Source organism: Salvelinus fontinalis, chromosome 6, assembly GCF_029448725.1.
Source record: "Salvelinus fontinalis isolate EN_2023a chromosome 6, ASM2944872v1, whole genome shotgun sequence".
Taxonomy (NCBI): Eukaryota; Metazoa; Chordata; class Actinopteri; order Salmoniformes; family Salmonidae; genus Salvelinus; species Salvelinus fontinalis.
In genome coordinates, this window is record NC_074670.1 from 73,479,341 (window position 1) to 73,500,445 (window position 21,105).

A 21,105-nucleotide genomic window follows, 5' to 3' on the forward strand; every position below is an offset into this window, starting at 1 on the left:
CCTACAGTTAGCTTCGCCCACGACTGGCTCATGTGAACTACAATTTCAATCCTGGTTTTTAATGTTTAGAAACCTCAACAAAAATTGCTTACAATACGACCTCAGAAACAAACGGCCCTTATCTTTCATCAGCGAGAAAGAAAATTAAAAAGATACACTGACTGTAGCAGTTACAGATCCATACAGCTATGGAGCCTCCATCCTACTAAACTACACTGTAGCAGTTACAGATCCATACAGCTATGGAGCCTCCATCCTACTAAACTACACTGTAGCAGTTACAGATCCATACAGCTATGGAGCCTCCATCCTACTAAACTACACTGTAGCAGTTACAGATCCATACAGCTATGGAGCCTCCATCCTACTAAACTACAATGTAGCAGTTACAGATCCATACAGCTATTGAGCCTCCATCCTACTAAACTACACTGTAGCAGTTACAGATCCATACAGCTATGAGCCTCCATCTGACTAAACTACACTGTAGCAGTTACAGATCCATACAGCTATGGAGCCTCCATCCTACTAAACTACACTGTAGCTGTTACAGATCCATACAGCTATGGAGCCTCCATCCTACTAAACTACACTGTAGCAGTTACATATCCATACAGCTATGGAGCCTCCATCCTACTAAACTACACTGTAGCAGTTACAGATCCATACAGCTATGGACCTCCATCCTACTAAACTACACTGTAGCAGTTACAGATCCATACAGCTATGGAGCCTCCATCCTACTACACTACACTGTAGCAGTTACAGATCCATACAGCTATGGAGCCTCCATCCTACTAAACTACACTGTAGCAGTTACAGATTCATACAGCTATGGAGCCTCCTTCCGACTAAACTACACTGTAGCAGTTACAGATCCATACAGCTATGGAGCCTCCATCCGACCAAACTACACTGTAGCAGTTACAGATCCATACAGCTATGAGCCTCCTTCCGACTAAACTACACTGTAGCAGTTACAGATCCATACAGCTATGGAGCCTCCATCCTACTAAACTACACTGTAGCAGTTACAGATCCATACAGCTATGGCCCTCCATCCTACTAAACTACACTGTAGCAGTTACAGATCCATACAGCTATGAGCCTCCATCCTACTAAACTACACTGTAGCAGTTACAGATCCATACAGCTATGGAGCCTCCATCCTACTAAACTACACTGTAGCAGTTACAGATCCATACAGCTATGGAGCCTCCATCCTACTAAACTACAATGTAGCAGTTACAGATCCGTACAGCTATGGAGCCTCCATCCTACTAAACTACACTGTAGCAGTTACAGATCCATACAGCTATGGAGCCTCCATCCTACTAAACTACACTGTAGCAGTTACAGATCCATACAGCTATGGACCTCCATCCTACTAAACTACACTGTAGCAGTTACAGATCCATACAGCTATGGAGCCTCCTTCCTACTAAACTACACTGTAGCAGTTACAGATCCATACAGCTATGGGCCTCCATCCTACTAAACTACACTGTAGCAGTTACAGATCCATACAGCTATGGGCCTCCATCCTACTAAACTACACTGTAGCAGTTACAGATCCATACAGCTATGAGCCTCCATCCTACTAAACTACACTGTAGCAGTTACAGATCCATACAGCTATGGAACCTCCATCCTACTAAACTACACTGTAGCAGTTACAGATCCAGACAGCTATGAGCCTCCATCTGACTAAACTACACTGTAGCAGTTACAGATCCATACAGCTATGGAGCCTCCATCCTACTAAACTACACTGTAGCAGTTACAGATCCATACAGCTATGGAGCCTCCATCCTACTAAACTACACTGTAGCAGTTACAGATCCATACAGCTATGGAGCCTCCATCCTACTAAACTACACTGTAGCAGTTACAGATCCATACAGCTATGGAGCCTCCATCCTACTAAACTACACTGTAGCAGTTACAGATCCATACAGCTATGGAGCCTCCATCCTACTAAACTACACTGTAGCAGTTACAGATCCATACAGCTATGGAGCCTCCATCCTACTAAACTACACTGTAGCAGTTACAGATCCATACAGCTATGGAGCCTCCATCCTACTAAACTACACTGTAGCAGTTACAGATCCATACAGCTATGGAGCCTCCATCCTACTAAACTACACTGTAGCAGTTACAGATCCATACAGCTATGGAGCCTCCATCCTACTAAACTACACTGTGTCAGTTACAGATCCATACAGCTATGGAGCCTGCATCCTACTAAACTACACTGTAGCAGTTACAGATCCATACAGCTATGGTGCCTCCATCCTACTAAACTACACTGTAGCAGTTACAGATCCGTACAGCTATGGAGCCTCCATCCTACTAAACTACACTGTAGCAGTTACATATCCATACAGCTATGGAGCCTCCATCCGACCAAACTACACTGTAGCAGTTACAGATCCATACAGCTATGGAGCCTCCTTCCGACTAAACTACACTGTAGCAGTTACAGATCCATACAGCTATGGAGCCTCCATCCTACTAAACTACACTGTAGCAGTTACAGATCCATACAGCTATGGCCCTCCATCCTACTAAACTACACTGTAGCAGTTACAGATCCATACAGCTATGGAGCCTCCATCCTACTAAACTACACTGTAGCAGTTACAGATCCATACAGCTATGGAGCCTCCATCCTACTAAACTACAATGTAGCAGTTACAGATCCGTACAGCTATGGAGCCTCCATCCTACTAAACTACACTGTAGCAGTTACAGATCCATACAGCTATGGAGCCTCCATCCTACTAAACTACAATGTAGCAGTTACAGATCCGTACAGCTGTGGAGCCTCCATCCTACTAAACTACACTGTAGCAGTTACAGATCCATACAGCTATGGAGCCTCCATCCTACTAAACTACACTGTAGCAGTTACAGATCCATACAGCTATGGAGCCTCCATCCTACTAAACTACAATGTAGCAGTTACAGATCCGTACAGCTATGGAGCCTCCATCCTACTAAACTACACTGTAGCAGTTACAGATCCATACAGCTATGGAGCCTCCATCCTACTAAACTACACTGTAGCAGTTACAGATCCATACAGCTATGAGCCTCCTTCCGACTAAACTACACTGTAGCAGTTACAGATCCATACAGCTATGGACCTCCATCCTACTAAACTACACTGTAGCAGTTATAGATCCATACAGCTATGGAGCCTCCATCCTACTAAACTACACTGTAGCAGTTACAGATCCATACAGCTATGGAGCCTCCATCCTACTAAACTACACTGTAGCTGTTACAGATCCATACAGCTATGGAGCCTCCATCCTACTAAACTACACTGTAGCAGTTACAGATCCATACAGCTATGGAGCCTCCATCCTACTAAACTACACTGTAGCAGTTACAGATCCATACAGCTATGGAGCCTCCATCCTACTAAAATACACTGTAGCAGTTACAGATCCATACAGCTATGGAGCCTCCATCCTACTAAACTACACTGTAGCAGTTACAGATCCATACAGCTATGGAGCCTCCATCCGACCAAACTACACTGTAGCAGTTACAGATCCATACAGCTATGAGCCTCCTTCCGACTAAACTACACTGTAGCAGTTACAGATCCATACAGCTATGGAGCCTCCATCCTACTAAACTACACTGTAGCAGTTACAGATCCATACAGCTATGGCCCTCCATCCTTCTAAACTACACTGTAGCAGTTACAGATCCATACAGCTATGAGCCTCCATCCTACTAAACTACACTGTAGCAGTTACAGATCCATACAGCTATGGAGCCTCCATCCTACTAAACTACATTGTAGCAGTTACAGATCCATACAGCTATGAGCCTCCTTCCTACTAAACTACACTGTAGCAGTTACAGATCCATACAGCTATGGAGCCTCCATCCTACTAAACTACACTGTAGCAGTTACAGATCCATACAGCTATGGAGCCTCCATCCTACTAAACTACACTGTAGCAGTTACAGATCCATACAGCTATGGAGCCTCCATCCTACTAAACCACAATGTAGCAGTTACAGATCCGTACAGCTATGGAGCCTCCATCCTACTAAACTACACTGTAGCAGTTACGGATCCATACAGCTATGGAGCCTCCATCCTACTAAACTACACTGTAGCAGTTACAGATCCATACAGCTATGGAGCCTCCATCCTACTAAACTACAATGTAGCAGTTACAGATCCGTACAGCTATGGAGCCTCCATCCTACTAAACTACACTGTAGCAGTTACAGATCCATACAGCTATGGAGCATCCATCCTACTAAACTACACTGTAGCAGTTACAGATCCATACAGCCATGGAGCCTCCATCCTACTAAACTACACTGTAGCAGTTACAGATCCATACAGCTATGGAGCCTCCATCCTACTAAACTACAATGTAGCAGTTACAGATCCGTACAGCTATGGAGCCTCCATCCTACTAAACTACACTGTAGCAGTTACAGATCCATACAGCTATGGAGCCTCCATCCTACTAAACTACACTGTAGCAGTTACAGATCCATACAGCTATGAGCATCCTTCCGACTAAACTACACTGTAGCAGTTACAGATCCATACAGCTATGGAGCCTCCTTCCGACTAAACTACACTGTAGCAGTTACAGATCCATACAGCTATGAGCCTCCTTCCTACTAAACTACACTGTAGCAGTTACAGATCCATACAGCTATGAGCCTCCTTCCGACTAAACTACACTGTAGCAGTTACAGATCCATACAGCTATGGACCTCCATCCGACTAAACTACACTGTAGCAGTTACAGATCCATACAGCTATGGCGCTTCCATCCTACTAAACTACACTGTAGCAGTTATAGATCCATACAGCTATGGAGCCTCCATCCTACTAAACTACACTGTAGCAGTTACAGATCCATACAGCCATGGAGCCTCCATCCTACTAAACTACACTGTAGCAGTTACAGATCCATACAGCTATGGAGCCTCCATCCTACTAAACTACAATGTAGCAGTTACAGATCCGTACAGCTATGGAGCCTCCATCCTACTAAACTACACTGTAGCAGTTACAGATCCATACAGCTATGGAGCCTCCATCCTACTAAACTACACTGTAGCAGTTACAGATCCATACAGCTATGAGCATCCTTCCGACTAAACTACACTGTAGCAGTTACAGATCCATACAGCTATGGAGCCTCCTTCCGACTAAACTACACTGTAGCAGTTACAGATCCATACAGCTATGAGCCTCCTTCCTACTAAACTACACTGTAGCAGTTACAGATCCATACAGCTATGAGCCTCCTTCCGACTAAACTACACTGTAGCAGTTACAGATCCATACAGCTATGGACCTCCATCCGACTAAACTACACTGTAGCAGTTACAGATCCATACAGCTATGGCGCTTCCATCCTACTAAACTACACTGTAGCAGTTATAGATCCATACAGCTATGGAGCCTCCATCCTACTAAACTACACTGTAGCAGTTACAGATCCATACAGCCATGGAGCCTCCATCCTACTAAACTACACTGTAGCAGTTACAGATCCATACAGCTATGGAGCCTCCATCCTACTAAACTACAATGTAGCAGTTACAGATCCATACAGCTATGGAGCCTCCATCCTACTAAACTACAATGTAGCAGTTACAGATCCGTACAGCTATGGAGCCTCCATCCTACTAAACTACACTGTAGCAGTTACAGATCCATACAGCTATGGAGCCTCCATCCTACTAAACTACAATGTAGCAGTTACAGATCCGTACAGCTATGGAGCCTCCATCCTACTAAACTACACTGTAGCAGTTACAGATCCATACAGCTATGGAGCCTCCATCCTACTAAACTACAATGTAGCAGTTACAGATCCGTACAGCTATGGAGCCTCCATCCTACTAAACTACACTGTAGCAGTTACAGATCCATACAGCTATGGAGCCTCCATCCTACTAAACTACACTGTAGCAGTTACAGATCCATACAGCTATGAGCCTCCTTCCGACTAAACTACACTGTAGCAGTTATAGATCCATACAGCTATGGACCTCCATCCTACTAAACTACACTGTAGCAGTTACAGATCCATACAGCTATGGAGCCTCCATCCTACTAAACCACACTGTAGCAGTTACAGATCCATACAGCTATGGAGCCTCCATCCTACTAAACTACACTGTAGCTGTTACAGATCCATACAGCTATGGAGCCTCCATCCTACTAAACTACACTGTAGCAGTTACAGATCCATACAGCTATGGAGCCTCCATCCTACTAAACTACACTGTAGCAGTTACAGATCCATACAGCTATGGAGCCTCCATCCTACTAAACTACACTGTAGCAGTTACAGATCCATACAGCTATGGAGCCTCCATCCTACTAAACTACACTGTAGCAGTTACAGATCCATACAGCTATGGAGCCTCCATCCGACCAAACTACACTGTAGCAGTTACAGATCCATACAGCTATGAGCCTCCTTCCGACTAAACTACACTGTAGCAGTTACAGATCCATACAGCTATGGAGCCTGCATCCTACTAAACTACACTGTAGCAGTTACAGATCCATACAGCTATGGAGCCTCCATCCTACTAAACTACACTGTAGCTGTTACAGATCCATACAGCTATGGAGCCTCCATCCTACTAAACTACACTGTAGCAGGTACAGATCCATACAGCTATGGAGCCTCCATCCTACTAAACTACACTGTAGCAGTTACAGATCCATACAGCTATGGAGCCTCCATCCTACTAAACTACACTGTAGCAGTTACAGATCCATACAGCTATGGAGCCTCCATCCTACTAAACTACACTGTAGCAGTTACAGATCCATACAGCTATGGAGCCTCCATCCGACCAAACTACACTGTAGCAGTTACAGATCCATACAGCTATGAGCCTCCTTCCGACTAAACTACACTGTAGCAGTTACAGATCCATACAGCTATGGAGCCTCCATCCTACTAAACTACACTGTAGCAGTTACAGATCCATACAGCTATGGCCCTCCATCCTACTAAACTACAATGTAGCAGTTACAGATCCATACAGCTATGAGCCTCCATCCTACTAAACTACACTGTAGCAGTTACAGATCCATACAGCTATGGAGCCTGCATCCTACTAAACTACACTGTAGCTGTTACAGATCCATACAGCTATGGAGCCTCCATCCTACTAAACTACACTGTAGCAGTTACATATCCATACAGCTATGGAGCCTCCATCCGACCAAACTACACTGTAGCAGTTACAGATCCATACAGCTATGAGCCTCCTTCCGACTAAACTACACTGTAGCAGTTACAGATCCATACAGCTATGGAGCCTCCATCCTACTAAACTACACTGTAGCAGTTACAGATCCATACAGCTATGGCCCTCCATCCTACTAAACTACACTGTAGCAGTTACAGATCCATACAGCTATGAGCCTCCATCCTACTAAACTACACTGTAGCAGTTACAGATCCATACAGCTATGGAGCCTCCATCCTACTAAACTACAATGTAGCAGTTATAGATCCATACAGCTATGGAGCCTCCATCCTACTAAACTACACTGTAGCAGTTACAGATCCATACAGCTATGAGCCTCCATCCTACTAAACTACACTGTAGCAGTTACAGATCCATACAGCTATGGAGCCTCCATCCTACTAAACTACAATGTAGCTGTTACAGATCCATACAGCTATGAGCCTCCATCTGACTAAACTACACTGTAGCAGTTACAGATCCATACAGCTATGGAGCCTCCATCCTACTAAACTACACTGTAGCAGTTACAGATCCATACAGCTATGGAGCCTCCATCCTACTAAACTACACTGTAGCAGTTACAGATCCATACAGCTATGGAGCCTCCATCCTACTAAACTACACTGTAGCAGTTACAGATCCATACAGCTATGGAGCCTCCATCCTACTAAACTACACTGTAGCAGTTACAGATCCATACAGCTATGGAGCCTCCATCCTACTAAACTACACTGTAGCAGTTACAAACCATACCGCTATGGAGCCTCCATCCTACTAAACTACACTGTAGCAGTTACAGATCCATACAGCTATGGAGCCTCCATCCTACTAAACTACACTGTAGCAGTTACAGATCCATACAGCTATGGAGCCTCCATCCTACTAAACTACACTGTAGCAGTTACAGATCCATACAGCTATGGAGCCTCCATCCTACTAAACTACACTGTAGCAGTTACAGATCCATACAGCTATGGAGCCTCCATCCTACTAAACTACACTGTAGCAGTTACAGATCCATACAGCTATGGAGCCTGCATCCTACTAAACTACACTGTAGCAGTTACAGATCCATACAGCTATGGCCCTCCATCCTACTAAACTACACTGTAGCAGTTACAGATCCATACAGCTATGGAGCCTCCATCCTACTAAACTACAATGTAGCAGTTACAGATCCGTACAGCTATGGAGCCTCCATCCTACTAAACTACACTGTAGCAGTTACAGATCCATACAGCTATGGAGCCTCCATCCTACTAAACTACACTGTAGCAGTTACAGATCCATACAGCTATGAGCCTCCTTCCGACTAAACTACACTGTAGCAGTTACAGATCCATACAGCTATGGAGCCTCCATCCTACTAAACTACACTGTAGCAGTTACAGATCCATACAGCTATGGAGCCTCCATCCTACTAAACTACACTGTAGCAGTTACAGATCCATACAGCTATGGAGCCTCCATCCTACTAAACTACACTGTAGCAGTTATAGATCCATACAGCTATGGAGCCTCCATCCTACTAAACTACACTGTAGCAGTTACAGATCCATACAGCTATGAGCCTCCTTCCGACTAAACTACACTGTAGCAGTTACAGATCCATACAGCTATGGACCTCCATCCTACTAAACTACACTGTAGCAGTTACAGATCCATACAGCTATGGAGCCTCCATCCTACTAAACTACACTGTAGCAGTTATAGATCCATACAGCTATGGAGCCTCCATCCTACTAAACTACACTGTAGCAGTTATAGATCCATACAGCTATGGAGCCTCCATCCTACTAAACTACACTGTAGCAGTTACAGATCCATACAGCTATGGAGCCTCCATCCTACTAAACTACAATGTAGCAGTTATAGATCCATACAGCTATGGAGCCTCCATCCTACTAAACTACACTGTAGCAGTTACAGATCCATACAGCTATGGAGCCTCCATCCTACTAAACTACACTGTAGCAGTTACAGATCCATACAGCTATGGAGCCTCCATCCTACTAAACTACACTGTAGCAGTTACAGATCCATACAGCTATGGAGCCTCCATCCTACTAAACTAAACTGTAGCAGTTACAGATCCATACAGCTATGGAGCCTCCATCCTACTAAACTACACTGTAGCAGTTACAGATCCATACAGCTATGGAGCCTCCATCCTACTAAACTACAATGTAGCAGTTACAGATCCATACAGCTATGGAGCCTCCATCCTACTAAACTACACTGTAGCAGTTACAGATCCATACAGCTATGGAGCCTGCATCCTACTAAACTACACTGTAGCAGTTACAGATCCATACAGCTATGGAGCCTCCATCCTACTAAACTACAATGTAGCAGTTACAGATCCATACAGCTATGGAGCCTCCATCCTACTAAACTACACTGTAGCAGTTACAGATCCATACAGCTATGGAGCCTCCATCCTACTAAACTACACTGCCCGAGTTCTGATTACACACAGGTGTTTGGAGCATGCTGGATAGTTAATTAGCTGCCCTCTTGTTTTCCGTCTGTTTTCTATAAACAAGTGATGATCAAGGGCTACGTTTATACTGCCTTTAAGTGTTCAATCAGGTGACAGTTAGACTGGAGTGTCACCTTAAGTACATGTGTTCCTCCTCCCCAGTCACTGTAAGTTTCTCCATTCATCCCATTGTCATTCTATGAACAATGACATTCAGGACAAATCAGCTACACACTCTGAAAAGCAAAGGTTCCTGGAGAACCCTTTAGGGGTTCTTCAAATTGAAACTGTGCGGGAACCCCTATAAGTTCTTCGAAGAACCATTTAAAAGGGTTCTCTCAAGGAACCTCTTTTAACTACCCCCCTCCTATTATTATTATTAATAATAATACGCAGAACAATGACAACAATAACACAATATCTTAGTTGTCAGTGTTGATTATGATTTTAGTGGCAAAGCAGAATAAAAAAGATGAGGTAAACCGAGCACCAAGTCCAATGGGTATAACCTCTGGCGTGTTGATGTTAATGTGTTCATGTTCTCCGTATCCACAGCCAGAATGATTTTGCAGTGCATTGTGGTCGAACAGGTTTCCATTTATATTCATCAGAGCTGTAGGGAGGGTGGAGTCTATGAATCTAAAAATAGTAATTATACAGATTTTTTAATAAAACATGCACACGACAGTATTCATACCTTTGTTTTTGTGATGAATGTGAATGGGGAAAAAATGTTGATAATGGTTTCCATACACATCCCTTGTCCATAATGTAGAGGCCTTTGGGATTTTCATTGAAGAGGTAAGAGAGGAGGAAGATGGCTGCTGTGACTGAGTCCTATAAGAGTTTAGAGAAACCAAAATCAACTGTAGATGATGCAAGTGATCTGCACAACATACCAATACCATACATACCTTTGTGTGCCTCCTGGTCAGTATACCTGCAGACTCAGACACACAGCAGTGAACAGTCATCTGCACCCAATGCAGCTATTGCCTTTAACACATTCTTACCTCTTTGTCTACTGATATCCATTGAATTGTGTACATTTTCTGTTTTATAAACCATTTTCAAATGGAGAAAGTGTCAAACAACACTGCCATTTGTACAAATATGGAAAGATAGATGGTATCATCATAAAACAACATATATTTAAATCATTCAAGGGAGAAACCTTATCTTAAATTGAGGAGATCTTTACATTTTTCAGTTAAGTGCCTACAAATGCTGTCATCTCAAATTCAAATCTACATGTTTCTGTTGGGCAGTTAGGTTCCTGCAAGAACCCCCACCAGCTAACAGGGTTCCTCGATGAAGCCCACCTCCAGTGGGGGTTTTGGAAAAACCTTTTGGGGGCATTTTTCAGTGCCAATAACACTAAGGTTCTTCAATGAACTTTTAGGATCTTAGAAGAACCCTTGTTGAATCCCTAATTTTTAGAGTGGGGTCAATATGAGTCAATGAGGGTCAAAGATTATACTGTAGACGTGTGGACAAGCCTGTCTCTGGGACAAATTAGTTAACAGCCAGTCAAATATATCAGCCATTTTTTCCCCCTTTATTATGGTCATATAATGTATAGTATCGGGGATATTGAATTACAATCCTGGGTAGTAAGGTCAAAACATTTGTTTTCATTCTCTCCTTCTGATCAGGGGCTGAGCACGCCTGGGGGACCAGGTGAGCTGATGTCACCTGGTGAAGAAGAGCTTTCCTTTTTCTTCTCATGTTTGCTGTGTTTCCATTTTTCTCAATATGTTTGCTGTGTCAACCTATCACGAGTGCTGTGTGATCAATTATTCAAGTGTGGGAAAAACGCAGGCAGCAAGGCAGCCCGGCAGGCCGAGGCAATTAGTGTTAGTTTAATTTTAGGGCTGTGATTTGTTTAAAAGTGGTTGCAACCTCTCGGCCAGGACCTCTCAACCTTGTTCTCAGCAGAGAGAAAGACGGAGAGAAACTTAACAATAGTTCCATCTGTGACATTTGAGTAACAAACACCATAATGGTATTCTCTGGATGACCCGGCCAGAGAAGGAACCTCTCTCGCTCTCTCATTATCTTGAGTACAAATCAGGCTCTTTCTCAGCAAGGGGTCCGTTGAGTCAAGGTCAAACTCCCTAATCAGACCGTTCCAGATCTGATAGTGTGGTTTCATAATGTTCTTTCTCTTTCTCCCCCCTCTCCCTTTCTCTCTCTCTCTACACCCCCCTCTCCCTTTCTCTCTCTCTCTACACCCCCCCTCCCTTTCTCTCTCTCTCTACACCCCCCCTCTCCCTTTCTCTCTCTCTCTCTACATCCCCCCTCTCCCTTTCTCTCTCTCTCTCTACACCCCCTCTCCCTTTCTCTCTCTCTCTACACCCCCCCTCTCCCTTTCTCTCTCTCTCTCTACACCCCCCCTCTCCCTTTCTCTCTCTCTCTCTACACCCCCCCTCCCTTTCTCTCTCTCTTTACACCCCCCCTTTCCCTTTCTCTCTCTCTCTACACCCCCCCTCCCTTTCTCTCTCTCTCTACACCCCCCCTCTCCCTTTCTCTCTCTCTCTCTACATCCCCCCTCTCCCTTTCTCTCTCTCTCTCTACACCCCCTCTCCCTTTCTCTCTCTCTCTCTCTACACCCCCCCTCTCCCTTTCTCTCTCTCTCTACACCCCCCTCTCCCTTTCTCTCTCTCTCTCTCTCTCTACACCCCCTCCCCCTTTCTCTCTCTCTCTCTACACCCCCCCTCTCCCTTTCTCTCTCTCTCTACACCCCCCTCTCCCTTTCTCTCTCTCTCTACACCCCCCTCCTCTTACTCTCTCTCTCTACACCCCCCCTCTCCCTTACTCTCTCTCTCTCTCTACACCCCCCCTCTCCCTTTCTCTCTCTCTCTCTACACCCCCCCTCCTCTTACTCTCTCTGTTTCATAATCTCTCTCGAAGAGACCCAAAATATTATTAACTAGGTCTTTCCTTGCAGCACTTGACCACACGACTGGACAATAATCAAGATAAGACAAAACTAGAGCCTGCAGGACTTGCTTTTTGGAGTGTGGTGTCAAAAGAGCAGAGCATCTTTTTATTATGGACCGACCTGTCCCCGTCTTTACATCCATTGAAACTATATGTTTTGACCATGACAGTTCTCATTCTAAGGTAACGGAAAGTAATTTAGTCTCCTCAACTTGTTCAACACCCACACCATTCATTACCAGATTGAGCTGAGGTCTAGAACTTAGGGATGATTTGTACCAAATACAATGCTCTTAGTTTTAGAGACGTTCAGGACCAGTTTATTACTGGCCACCCATTCCAAAACAGACTGGCCACCCATTCCAAAACAGACTGGCCACCCATTCCAAAACTTTTTGTTAAGGGTTTCAGTGACGTCATTAGCTGTGGTTGCTGATGTGTATATGGTTGAAGCATCAGCATACATGGACACAAATGCTTTGTTTAATGCCAGTGGCAGGTCATTCTTAAAAATAGAAAAGAGTAGAGTGCCTAGAGAGGTGCCCTGCGGTACACCACACACTACATGTTTGACATTAGAGAAGTTTCTATTAAAGAAAACCTTTTGAGTTCTATTAGACAGATAGCTCTGAATCCACAATATGGCAGATGTTGAAAAGCCATAACACATAAATGTTTTCAACAACAGGTTATGGTCAATAATTTCAAAGGCTGCACTGAAATCTAACAGTACAGCTCCCACAATCTTCTTATTATCAATTTATTTCAACCAATTATCAGTCATTTGTGTCAGTGCAGTACATGTTGAGTGCCCTTCTCTATAAGCATGCTGAAAGTCTGTTGTTCATTTGTTTACAGAGAAATAGCATTGAATTTTAAACGCAACAGTTTGCTTAGAGCTGGCAGCCAGTTTATAGGTCTGCTGTTAGAACCAGTAAAGGCCGCTTTATCACTCTTGGGTATCGAATTACTTTCCTCCAGGCCTGAGGACAAAGACTTTCCTCTAGGCTCAGATTAAAGATATGACAGATATGAGTGGTTATAGAGTCAGCTACCATCCTCAGTAGCTTTCCACCAATAACAATAATTTTTCCACCTCTCCCACGCTAACTTTACAAAATTCAAACTTGCAACGCTTTTCTTTCATTATTTGTGCATGAATGCAGGAATACGATGGCTCACTGTTCGTTGTTGGCATTTCCTGCCTAAGTTTGCCCACTTTGTCATAGAAGTAATCATTAAAATATTTGGCAACATCAAATGGTTTTGTGATGAATAAGCCATCTGATTCAATGTAAGATGGAGTTTGATTAGTCTTTCTGCCCCTAATTTGATTTAAAGTACTCCAAAATGGTTTTCCATCATTCTTTATGTCATTGATCTTGGCTTCATAGTACAGTTTCTTCTTCTTTTTGTTGAGTTTAGTCACATAATTTCTGCAGTAAGTCAGCCAGTCAGATGTGTAGCCAGACTTATTAGCCACTCCTTTTGCCCCATCTCTTTCAACCATACAGTTTTTCAATTCCTCATCAGTCCATGGAGCCTTAACAGTTCTAACAGTCAGTTTTTTAACAGGTGCATGTTTATCAATAATTGGAAGAAGCAAATTCATAAATTCATCAAGTGCAGCGTCTGGATAGTCCTTATTAATCACATCAGACCAACAAATATTTTTAACATCATCCACATAAGAGTCTCAGCGAAATCTTTTGTGTGATCTCTTATACACTATTTTAGGCCTAGCTGTTGGAACTTTGGCTTTCCTGGATATAGCCACTATACTGTGATCACTGCATCTAATGGGTACGAATACAGCTTTTGTCACGCCCTGGCCTTAGTATTATTTGTTTTATTTATTATTTTAGTTAGGCCAGGGTGTGACATGGGGTATGTGTGTATTTTGGGGTATTATATGGTAGAGGGGGTGTTGGTTGTAGTTTATGGTTTTGTGTTGAGTGTATGTGTCTAGCTGTGTCTATGTTGGGTGTAGTTGTCTAGGGAAGTCTATGGTGGCCGGAATGGGTTCTCAATTAGAGACAGCTGATTTCGGTTGTCTCTAATTGGGAGCCATATTTAAGCCTGCCATAGGCTTTAGCTGTTTGTGGGTCATTGTTTGTGTATATGTATATGTCGACGTAAGTAGTTTGTGTGTGCACTTACGTTTGAAGTTTTCACGATCGTTTGTTGTTTTCGTTAGTGTTGTATAAGTATGTCGTGTTCATCTTCGTCGTTGTTATTAAAGAAGATGTATTCAAATCATGTTGCGCCTTGGTCCTCTCGTTCATGTCAACGCGATCGTGACAGCTTTAGAACAAAGTTCTACAGTATTAGTAAAAATGTGATCAATACATGCGGATGATCTTGTTCCTGTAGTGTTTGTAAACACCCTGCTAGGTTGATTAATAACCTGAACCAGATTGCAGGCACTGGTTACAGTGAGAAGCTTCCTCTCTTGATGAAAACCAGTCAATATTCAGGTCCCCAAGAAAGTAGACCTCTCTGTTACATCACATACACTATCAAGCATTTCACACATATTATTTAGATACTGACTGTTAGCAGTTGGTGGTCTATAGCAACACTACAAAAGAAGAGGCTTTAGATGTACCAAGTCAACCTGCAACCACAACGCTTCAATAACACTTGACATAAGATCTTCTCTAAGCATTACAGGCATATGGCTCTGAATATATATACAGCAACACCTCCCCAATAAGCATTTATGTCTCTTCTATAGATGTTATATCCTTGTATTGCTACTGCTGTATCATCAAATTAATTATCTAAGTGAGTCTCAGTAATGGTTAATATATGAATGTTATCTAATGTTATTTATTTATTTTTACCTTTATTTAACTGATAGCAAAACAGTCCTGTGGTTTAGCATCTGCTTCATCTGATCACTTTTTTATAGACAGTCACTGGTGCTTCCTGTTTTCATTTTTTCTTGTAAGCAGGAATCAGGAGGATAGAGTTGTGGTCAGATTTGCCAAATGGAGGGCGAGGGAGAGTTTTATACGCTTCTCTGTGTGTGGAGTAAAGGTGGTCTAGAATTTTTCCCCCCTCTGGTTGCACATTTAACATGCTGATAGAAATTTGGTAAAACTGATTTAAGTTTCCCTGCATTAAAGTCCCCGTCCTCCAGGAGCGCCGCCTCTGGGTGAGCATTTTCCTGTTTGCTTATGGAGGAATACAGCTCATTGAGTGCGGTTTCAGTGCCAACTTTGCTCTGTGGTGGTATGTAGACAGCTACGAAAAATACAGTTGAAAAGTCTCTGGGTAGATAGTGTGGTCTACAGCGTATCATGAGAAAACCCTGAGACTTCCTTAGATATCGTGCACCAGCAGTTGTTTACATAAATGCATAGGCCCCCGCCCCGTGTCTTACCAGAGGCTGCTGTTCTACCCTGCCTATAGTGTATAACCCGCCAGCTGTATGTTCTTAATGTCGTCGTTCAGCCACGACTCGGTGAAACATAAGATATTTGTCACGTTCCTGACCTGTTTTCTCTTGTTTTATATGTCTTTATTGGTCAGGGCGTGAGTGTTGGGTGGGCAGTCTATGTTTTCTATTTCTATGTGGGGTTTTGTGTTCGGCCTGGTATGATTCTCAATTAGAGACAGGTGTGTATCGTTTGTCTCTGATTGAGAGTCATACTAAGGCAGCCAGGGTTTCACTGGTGTTTTGTGGGTGTTTGTTTCCTGTGTTAGCGTTTGGGCCACACAGGACTGTTGCAGGTTAGTCACGTTTGTTGTTTTTGTTAATTTGTAGTGTTTGTTGGTTTGCCATTAAAATCATGAATACCTCCTACTCCGCATCTTGGTCCGATCCATGCTCCTCCTCGTCTGAGGAGGAGAACGACATTGACAACCTTTACAGAAACACCCACCAAACCAGGACCAAGCGGATTGGAGAAGGACGGCAAGAACCAAAGCAATGGAGAGAAGAGGAATGGACTTGGGAGGAGATCCTAGACGGTAAAGGACCCTGGGCAGAGCCAGTGGAGTGTCGCCGCTCCAAAGCGGAGCTGGAGGCAGCGAAAGCGGAGAGGCGGCATTATGAGGCGCTGGCAAGGCAGAGTGGCTGGAAACCCGAGAGGCTCACCCAAAAAATTATTGGGGGGGGGGGCTAAAGGGGAGTGTGGCGAAGCCGGGTTGGATACCTGAGCCAACTCCCCGGGCTTACCGTGGAGTGAGAGGGCGTCGTACTGGTCAGACACCGTGTTATGCGGTAAAGCGCACGGTGTCCCCAGTACGCGTGCTTAGCCCAGTGCAGGCTATTCCACCTTGCCGCACTGGGAGGGCTAGGTTGGGCATCGAGCCGGATGTCATGAAGCCGGCCCAACGTATCTGGCCTCCAGTACGTCTCCTCGGGCCGGCGTACATGGCACCAGCCTTACAGGTGGTGTCCCCGGTTCGCCTGCATAGCCCAGTGCGGGCTATTCCACCTCGCCGCACTGGCAGGGCTACGGGGACCATTCAACCTGGTAAGGTTGGAGAGGCTCGGTGCTCAAGAGCGCGTGTCCTTCTTCACGGTCCGGTATATCTGGCGCCACCTTCCCGCCCCAGCCCAGTACCACCAGTGCCTACACCACGCACCAGGCTTCCAGTGCATCACCAGAGCCCTGTTCCTCCTCCCCGCACTCGCCCTGAGGTGCGTGCCCTCAGCCCGGTACCTCCAGTTCCGGCACCACGCATCAGGCCTATAGTGCGTCTCAGCCGGCCAGAGTCTGCCGTCTGCCCAGCGGTGCCTGAACTGCCCGTCTGCCCAGCGGCGCCTGAACTGCCCATCTGCCCAGCGCCGTCTGAGCCATCCGTCTGCCCAGCGCCATCTGAGCCATCCGTCTGCCCAGCGCCATCTGAGCCATCCGTCTGCCCAGCGCCGTCTGAGCCATCCGTCTGCCCAGCGCCGTCTGAGTCATCCGTATGCCACGAGCCATTAGAGCCGCCCGTCTGCCACGAGTCATTAGAGCCGCCCGTCTGTCAGGAGCCGCTAGAGCCGTCCGTCAGTCAGGAGCCGCCAGAGACGCCCGCCAGTCAGGAGCTGCCTGAGACGCCCGCCAGTCAGGAGCTGCCTGAGACGCCCGCCAGTTAGGAGCTGCCAGAGACGCCCGCCAGTCAGGAGCTGCCAGAGACGCCCGCCAGTCAGGAGCTGCCAGAGACGCCCGCCAGTCAGGAGCTGCCAGAGACGCCCGCCAGTCAGGAGCAGCCAGAGACGCCCGCCAGTCAGGAGCTGCCAGAGACGCCCGCCAGTCAGGAGCTGCCAGAGACGCCCGCCAGTCAGGAGCTGCCCTCCAGTCATGAGCTGCCCTCCAGTCATGAGCTGCCCTCCAGTCATGAGCTGCCCTCCAGTCATGAGCTGCCCTCCAGTCATGAGCTGCCCTCCAGTCATGAGCTGCCACTCAGTCCGGAGCTGCCACTCAGTCCGGAGCTGCCACTCAGTCCGGAGCTGCCACTCATCCCGGAGCTGCTGCCCCTTATCCCGGAGCAGCTGCCCCTTATCCCGGAGCTGCTGCCCCTTCTGCCGGAGCTGCTGCCCCTTCTGCCGGAGCTGCTGCCCCTTCTCCCGGAGCTGCTGCCCCTTATCCCGGAGCTGCTGCCCCTTATCCCGGAGCTGCTGCCCCTTATCCCGGAGCTGCTGCCCCTTATCCCGGTGCTGGCCCTTATCCCCATGCTGCCCCTTCATTTAGGTGGGTTGAGTTGGAGGGTGGCCATTGGGAGGGGGATACGGAAGCGGGGAGTGACTATGGTGGGGTGGGGACCTCGCCCAGAGCCTGAGCCACCACCGTGGTCAGATGCCCACCCAGACCCTCCCCTAGACTTTGTGCTGGTGCGCCCGGAGTTCGCACCTTAAGGGGGGGGTTATGTCACGTTCCTGACCTGTTTTCTCTTGTTTTATATGTCTTTATTGGTCAGGGCGTGAGTGTTGGGTGGGCAGTCTATGTTTTCTATTTCTATGTGGGTTTTGTGTTCGGCCTGGTATGATTCTCAATTAGAGACAGGTGTGTATCGTTTGTCTCTGATTGAGAGTCATACTAAGGCAGCCGGGGTTTCACTGGCGTTTTGTGGGTGTTTGTTTCCTGTGTTAGCGTTTGGGCCACACAGGACTGTTGCAGGTTAGTCACGTTTGTTGTTTTTGTTAATTTGTAGTGTTTGTTGGTTTGCCATTAAAATCATGAATACCTCCTACTCCGCATCTTGGTCCGATCCATGCTCCTCCTCGTCTGAGGAGGAGAACGACATTGACCACATTTACAATATTACAGATTTTAATGTCCCGTTGGTAGTATATACGTGCTTTCAGATCGTTTCATTTCTTTTTCAGCGATTGAATGTTAGCAAGCAGAATGGAAGGCAAGGGAAGATTAGCCACTCGTTGCCTGATCCTCGCAAGGCACCCGGATTTTGCCTCAAAATCTCTGTGTCCTTCTCCAGCGAATCACAGGGATCGGGACTGGTCGGGTGTCTGCAGTATGTCCCTCGCGTCCAACTCATTGAAGAAGAACTCCTCGTCCAATTTGAGGTAAGTAATCAAATTTCCTATGTCCAGAAGCTGTTTTCGGTCAGAAGAGACAGTGCTGTTTTCGGTCAGAAGAGACAGTAGCAGCAACATTATTATGAACAATGCAAAAAAAACAAAAAAAAATAGCATGATTGTTTGAGAGCCGATAAGACGCAGCCCTACCCTCCGGCGCCATTGTCAGCTCAGGCTGACTTAGTAATTAAGCAATTAAATGTACACAATATCTTATCACAGCACTGGCAAACCATGGTTGACCAACTCCCTGACAAAAATGGCTGACCTTAATCCCATCATAACAAGGTTCGTGTACATTCTAGTATTATAATTCCTAATTCTATGAGGTTACGTGCCTTTCTCAAGGGCACATTGACAGATTTTTCACCTAGTTGGCTCAGGGATTCAACCCAGTGTCACGTTCCTGACCTGTTTTCTGTTGTTTTGTATGTGTTTAGTTGGTCAGGACGTGAGCTGGACAGAAACACCCACCAAACCCGGACCAAGCAGCGTGGCAACGGGCAGCAGCAACAGCAGCAGCGGTACCAGGAGGAATGGACATGGGAGGAGATTCTGGACGGAGAGGGACCCTGGGCAGAGCCAGAGGAGTGTCGCCGTCCCAAAGCGGAGCTGGAGGCATCAAAAGCGGAGAGGCGGCATTATGAGGCGCTTGCAAGGCAGAGTGGCTGGAAACCCGAGAGGCTCACCCAAAAATTTCTTGGGGGGGCTCTTAAGGGGAGTGTGGCGAAGCCGGGTTGGATACCTGAGCCAACTCCCCGGGCTTACCGTAGAGTGAGAGGGCGTCGTACCGGTCAGACACCGTGTTATGCGGTAAAGCGCACGGTGTCCCCAGTACGCGTGCTTAGCCCAGTGCGGGGTATTCCACCTTGCCGCACTGGGAGGGCTAGGTTGGGCATCGAGCTGGATGTCATGAAGCCGGCCCCTGAGCCATCCGTCTGCCCAGCGCCGTCTGAGCCATCCGTCTGCCCAGCGCCATCTGAGTCATCCGTCTGCCACGAGCCATTAGAGCCGCCCGTCTGCCACGAGCCATTAGAGCCGCCCGTCTGCCACGAGCCATTAGAGCCGCCCGTCTGTCCCGAGCCATTAGAGCCGTCCGTCAGTCAGAAGCCGCTAGAGCCGTCCGTCAGTCAGAAGCCGCTAGAGCCGTCCGTCAGTCAGGAGCCGCTAGAGCCGTCCGTCAGTCAGGAGCTGCCAGAGACGCCAGCCAGTCAGGAGCTGCCAGAGACGCCAGCCAGTCAGGAGCTGCCAGAGACGCCAGCCAGTCAGGAGCTGCCAGAGACGCCAGCCAGTCAGGAGCTGCCAGAGACGCCAGCCAGTCAGGAGCTGCCAGAGACGCCAGCCAGTCAGGAGCTGCCAGAGACGCCAGCCAGTCAGGAGCTGCCAGAGACGCCAGCCAGTCAGGAGCTGCCAGAGACGCCAGCCAGTCAGGAGCTGCCAGAGACGCCAGCCAGTCAGGAGCTGCCAGAGACGCCAGCCAGTCAGGAGCTGCCAGAGACGCCAGCCAGTCAGGAGCTGCCAGAGACGCCAGCCAGTCAGGAGCTGCCAGAGACGCCAGCCAGTCAGGAGCTGCCAGCGACGCCAGCCAGTCAGGAGCTGCCAGAGCTGCCCTACATTCATGAGCTGCCCTACAGTCATGAGCTGCCCTACAGTCATGAGCTGCCCTTCAGTCATGAGCTGCCCTACAGTCATGAGCTGCCCTCCAGTCATGAGCTGCCCTCCAGTCATGAGCTGCCCTCCAGTCATGAGCTGCCCTCCAGTCATGAGCTGCCACTCAGTCCGGAGCTGCCCTCCAGTCATGAGCTGCCACTCAGTCCGGAGTTGTCCCTCTGTCCTGAGCTACCCCTCTGTCCTGAGCTACCTCTCT